Source organism: Sinocyclocheilus anshuiensis, unplaced genomic scaffold (genome assembly GCF_001515605.1).
Source record: "Sinocyclocheilus anshuiensis isolate Anshui unplaced genomic scaffold, SAMN03320099.WGS_v1.1 scaffold12, whole genome shotgun sequence".
In the NCBI taxonomy this organism is placed as follows: domain Eukaryota; kingdom Metazoa; phylum Chordata; class Actinopteri; order Cypriniformes; family Cyprinidae; genus Sinocyclocheilus; species Sinocyclocheilus anshuiensis.
The window spans coordinates 15,615-21,175 of NW_015555713.1; the positions used below are offsets into that span (position 1 = coordinate 15,615).

Here is a 5,561-nt window from a genome sequence, read left to right on the forward strand (position 1 = left end):
AGGTAACACTCATTTTACATACAGCACACAGAGAAAATGACATGAATATGACAGTGGGCAAATGCATAAAGCGCAGAATAATTTGAAATCACGAGTTTAAAGTTTAAAGCATTCAATTCACACGGGCCAACCATCACGCAGAGAACTGGATAAAAATGCACACTTCACAAGATCTCACAGCTGGATTCGACTAAGTTTGCAAGGTCTTTTAAATTAGATGTTCATTAGTCATTCAAAGATTTGTTTAAACGAGATAAATGCATATTTGCTGAATGCTGACGGCAAACGAGAAAGTATTATAATGTTTGCCTTTCTATTACTTTCCAAAGAGAAAGGAAAAATTGAAATCGCATCATATGACCCCTTTAAGTCCTTTGTTTAACAGTTATCTGACTTTAACTATCTGATTATTAGACAGACTTCTGTCCGTGGGACTGTTAAGGACGACAACGAACAAGAGGGAGAATGTGAGCACTGTGTGTTCAGGCGCTGCCGTTCTCAGCGCCGTCAAAATAAAAGTCCCGCCACGAATGCATCAGCCAAACCTTATCGGCCGATGCCGATATTTGAAAAATGCCAAATATCGGACGATATATCGGCCTTGGCGATATATCGGTCGACCACTAATTAAGAAGCACCATCGGTCATCATTTACTCACCCTCCACTTGATCTAAACCTGTATTATAAGTTTTTTCCTTCTGTTGAACACATAAGAGGGTATTTTAAGAATAACCAAACTGTTAACAATAGTTATTGACTTCCATTGTATGGAAAGAATACTGACTATATAACAAAACAAGATTGTAAAATAGAAAAGCAAAATGCATTTGAGCTTATTTCTGTGATGATGATAAAATGTTATATCCTGTCATGACTAGATGGCACAGAACAATGATGACGAGTGTTACGTTTGTCACTCTGAGGGACATCTTGTGTGTTGTGACGAGTGTCCACGAGCTTTTCATTCACACTGTCACCTACCAGCTGTACACGGAGACTCACCTGGGTGAGAGAGACAAACAGATAGAAAATCATTAAATCAGCAAGTGTGTGTGTCGTACATTGATTCTGTATATGTGTGTGTTTGCTTGTAGGGAATGGATTTGTACCTTTTGCGTGTTAAGAACCAGTCAACAATGGCGTGACTCCAGTAACATGTCTGAACAAGAGGCTTTCGGTGCCCCAGTGTCTCAGTACAGATTGGTAAACGCACACACACACACAGACTCAGCACCTTAATATAGAAGATAACCATAAACATTTAAGGTGTTCACATTTTGTAGCAGCCTTTGATGTCTTAAAGTGCTGTCTACGTAGGCTGCTCAGCAGGTTTAGAAACAGAACAATTATTTTTTGGCCTAATTGTGGATATGTGTGCTGTTTGTTATCTTTAGCACTGCCACTACCTCCTATTATGTGTATACAGAGAGGACATCCAGAAGGTGTTTGTTGAGGATCCACGGCAAACGGTGAGATTGTCTCTTTATTTCATCTCTCTGTCTTTTACATTTGCTACTCTTTTCATGCCTTAGTTTAATTTAAAATAGTTTATAAGTAGAATAAAAGTGATGAAAGATATTAAATGAAATTTAAAATAAATAAAAACAAAAATAAAATGGCTTCCAGGTGCCCAGATACTCTGAGTTCATATCTCAGCCGATGTGGCTGGACAGAATAAAGCAGAAGTTGGAAAGTGGAGAGTATCAGACGGTAGGAGCATTCGTCTCAGACTTCCAGCTCATTTTCAGCAACTGCAGCACGTTCAATAGGGTAAGATTCACTGAAACACGTTACATAAATAGATCACCAAAAAACAGATCAAGACCTTGTTAAAATTAAGTTGTTTTCCGATGCCTTATACGTGGACGCATATCTTTGGACATTATTGATGATTATTGTTGAGATGATTAACTTTTGGACGTGTGATTTTTTTTGACAGATTTTTTTGTATTTTGTTCTCTTGCTCTCTAAAGGACAATGTGTTTGGCCGAATGGGTCCCTGGCTGAAGAAAATGTTCGAGGAAGAGTTCCAGAAAATCTTCAGTATCTAATTCCAACTCTCTTTTACAAGTCTTTTAAAGCTACAATTGAGATCTGGATACCTTTGAATATTCATTAGAGCTCATTATAATGTATAAGATGTCCTTTCCAATGCTGCGAGGGTCCATGTACTTTTGCGTCCATTCGTTTTACATTTTTGAACCCAGAAATGAAAACATAAAATGCGGTTTCTTCTTTAATGGTTCAAACACTGATGAATAGAATAAGCAGGCACAAACTAATTTTCATTATTCAAAATTTGTATTTTATTAAAAATCTTAAATTATGGTTTCTATTTTCAACGTGTTTTTGTTTTTTTTTACCATTGATTAATGTAGCCAATCAGACATCATCTGTTTATTTCTTGAAAGCAATGGCCAAGCGTTTCAGTTAGAATCCACTCATCGCTCATAAGGCCACAGTTTTGTTCAGTGCTGCACTCTCGAGAATCTCTCATTATAACAAAGTGTAACATGATTATGGAAGAAAAATAATGACAAATGTCTTTGAAACAAAAAAGCATGTTGAACCAAAGCAATAGGTAGAGCAAGTCATTCATTCACAAAAACTGATAAGCAGAAATGGAGCAAGCAGTAAGTAGAACCTATGATTATCAGGGCCAGTATGTACATGTGGAAAAGCTGATTAAGACTCATGAGCTGTGTTTACATTTAATTCAACATATTCTCTGTTACTCCCCGTGTAGCCACATGTAAGCAGCTTTTTCTACCAAAGGAGATTATAATGCTATTTTACCCGACGCTAATTTTCAGAGCATGACATCTAAGACATATATTGTTTTATGATTGACATCAAAGACCTCTCCATCTTTGGGCTCATAAAAAGGATGATCTTTTCTCCTTCCCCTGTCTTTGCCCAAGTACTTGTCTTTCTGCGACCAATAACTGAGAGACAGAAAGAAAACATACTGGATGTCCATTTGCACCCGTGGAACGTTCCACTATCAGAGGTATCAATATTTTTTTATTTAAATGATAATATAATACTCATAAAATGTTTTTATAAAAATTGGTCTTGACATTTTGGCGGGTTTGCATTAACGCACACTCTGATCAATGTCAAAAGGAAATATTTAGGGAAATAAGTTATCTTGCTTAACGTTTCACAATGCTCATAATTTACCTGGGATTGACACTGTACATTCCTTAAACCCCAGGTTAACATTCTTATTTGCATGTTTGTGGTGTCAGTGTCATTGATTGGATGAAAACAGCACACAACCTGTTTACATCAAGGCTCTAGCATTCTAACATCCTCATATCGCATTCTGTACACTAAAAAATTAATTTGACATTTCAACTTTTTTTTTGTAGACATGACTGATTTTTTATAAATTGTCCAGACAACAAGAAAATGTAAGTTTATTGTCCCTCAACTAATCTGAAAGTTGAATGAACTAGTATGAATGTTGTTTCAACACAAAAAAAAAACAACTGAATCACACCAACAACAAAAAAATGTAAGATAACAAAAAAAAGTTTTTTTTAAGTTGACTCAACAAATAGTTTTTTTTGTTTGTTTGTTTTACAGTGAATTGACTTTTCAGCCTGTAAATGTAACAATTTAACTTTCTTCACTCCAATTCATATATTTTCCATCACCATTTGACATTTTTTTCCCCTCAAATGCTAAAACAACTGTTTATACGTGGTGTTTCTTTGACTGTCCAAAGCACGTGAATATGAGGCATGTGATTGGTTGATAAGCGTCTAGTCGTAACATTCTAACTCAATGTCATTTCACATTGTATAATTTTGACACCGCAATGCGAAAGCGGCACTAACCCTTCTCTGGAGCAGGGTTTCATAACCCTGTTTAAAAAGTGGTTTTAACCCAGTGTGAAACATTCCTTTAGCCAGGGTTAAGTGCAGTGTGAAAAGCCCTAAAGTGTAGAATTAAATAAGAGAGTCACTGCAGTGTAGTCAACTTCGATTGTGAGAATGTAGAACCAATTAGCTTGCGACGAAAAGACTTACAGCTTCATTTATTGTACAAGGAATATAATCAATTTTCAACTTGAATAAAGGCTTTAATTTTCATGTTGCTAAGAGGACCTGTGGCCACATACACACTACGAATTTTCGGAAGTGACAGCTGCATTTAAATGGCATTTAAAGACTGCCCATTGCATTTACCCAAAACTAATTATATTTCATGTTTAACCACTATAGATACGTCACAGCCAGCGGCAAATTCCATAAGAACTGGCCAAGGTCAGGCTGCTCTCGGCGGGTTCATGAGCGCTGAACGGCCGCTTAAAACTACATTCTGTGACGCAAAACAATATTATTTATAAAATTATAGTGGATTTGGGTGTCCGCCATGACACTCGCTGTGAGACAAACCGCAAGCGGAGTGATACAAATGGTGAAACGGTTGGGAGTTCTGTTATCACTAGTCTATAAAGTACCTGAAAGCAATACTCAAGTAAAAGTACAGATATCTTACCAGAAAATGACTTTGGTAGAAGTTGAAGTCACCGTTTAGAATATTACTTGAGTAAAAGTCTTAAAGCGTGTGATATTTATTATACTTTAGTACAAAAACTATTTTTTTAATCTTAAACGTACTTAAGTATTGACAGTAAAAGTACAAGTAAATGGAAAAGAAGCAAATAAATATATATTTTAAAAAATTAATACACAGCTTGAGTAGCAAGATTGTGTTCAGTTTTAACTCTTTCTTCCATTTTGTATTTTTGGTTAAAAATAAGAAGCACTTCATCCAGTATTTAGTGTCTGTCATTCCAACATAAGAAAACATTTCTGGAATCTGCATCTGAAATAGCATTTAGATGTATTTACACAGTTTATATATTGCATAGGGGACATGGATTTTTTTTTTTTTACATAAAACGTTAAATACTGATATTTTAAATAATTTAAAATATGAAAAAAATAGTCAAAATGATAAATTAAAACCGCCAGTAGGTGACAGCAAGTCACTGTTAATGGGTTAGTTCACCCAAACATGAAAATTAGCCCATAAATTACTCACCCTCAAGTCATCCTAGGTGTATATGACTTTCTTCTTTCAGACGAATCCAGTTTCCAGGCGGATGACATATGAGTTCAGCGTTATATATACATACTGGTAAAAAATATATAGCCTGAATGCACTGACTTTTATTCAAAAGTCACTTTGAATAAAAGCATCTGCTAAATGCATCAATTATTATTATTAATTATTATGATATTACAAATACCGACGAATGGGACGAGACCTGGTTGAGCTGCACTAGAGAAGGCAACGAGTGTTATCACTATGAAAATCAAAACGTTGTAAAAGAGCATAATAGGACCCCTTTAATATAGTACATCATGTAAACTGTTATTATAAAATGCACTGATTATAACACATGTGGTATATGAACTAAAAAAAAACAATATAAACTATATAAACCTGCATTACTACTTTTTTCTAAAAGCTTAATTTTAAAGGGGTCATATGATGCTGCTAAAAAGAACATTATTTTGTGTATTTGGTGTAATGAAATGTG

The 5,561-nt window shown here is 35.2% G+C and overlaps 1 protein-coding gene and 1 long non-coding RNA gene across 4 annotated transcripts in view; both read left to right on the plus strand.

The window, feature by feature from the left end:
• The window catches only part of LOC107672130 (nuclear body protein SP140-like protein), a 31,837-nt gene that overhangs the window by 11,494 nt on the left and 14,782 nt on the right, over positions 1-5,561 (plus strand). The gene's annotated exons all lie outside the window — the stretch shown is intronic.
• The window catches only part of LOC107672135 (uncharacterized), a 7,640-nt gene continuing 4,649 nt past the window's right edge, over positions 2,571-5,561 (plus strand). Inside the window, exon 1 of the long non-coding RNA XR_001632288.1 lies at positions 2,571-3,011. This is a non-coding gene — a long non-coding RNA (uncharacterized LOC107672135). The remainder of the gene's footprint in view (positions 3,012-5,561) is intronic.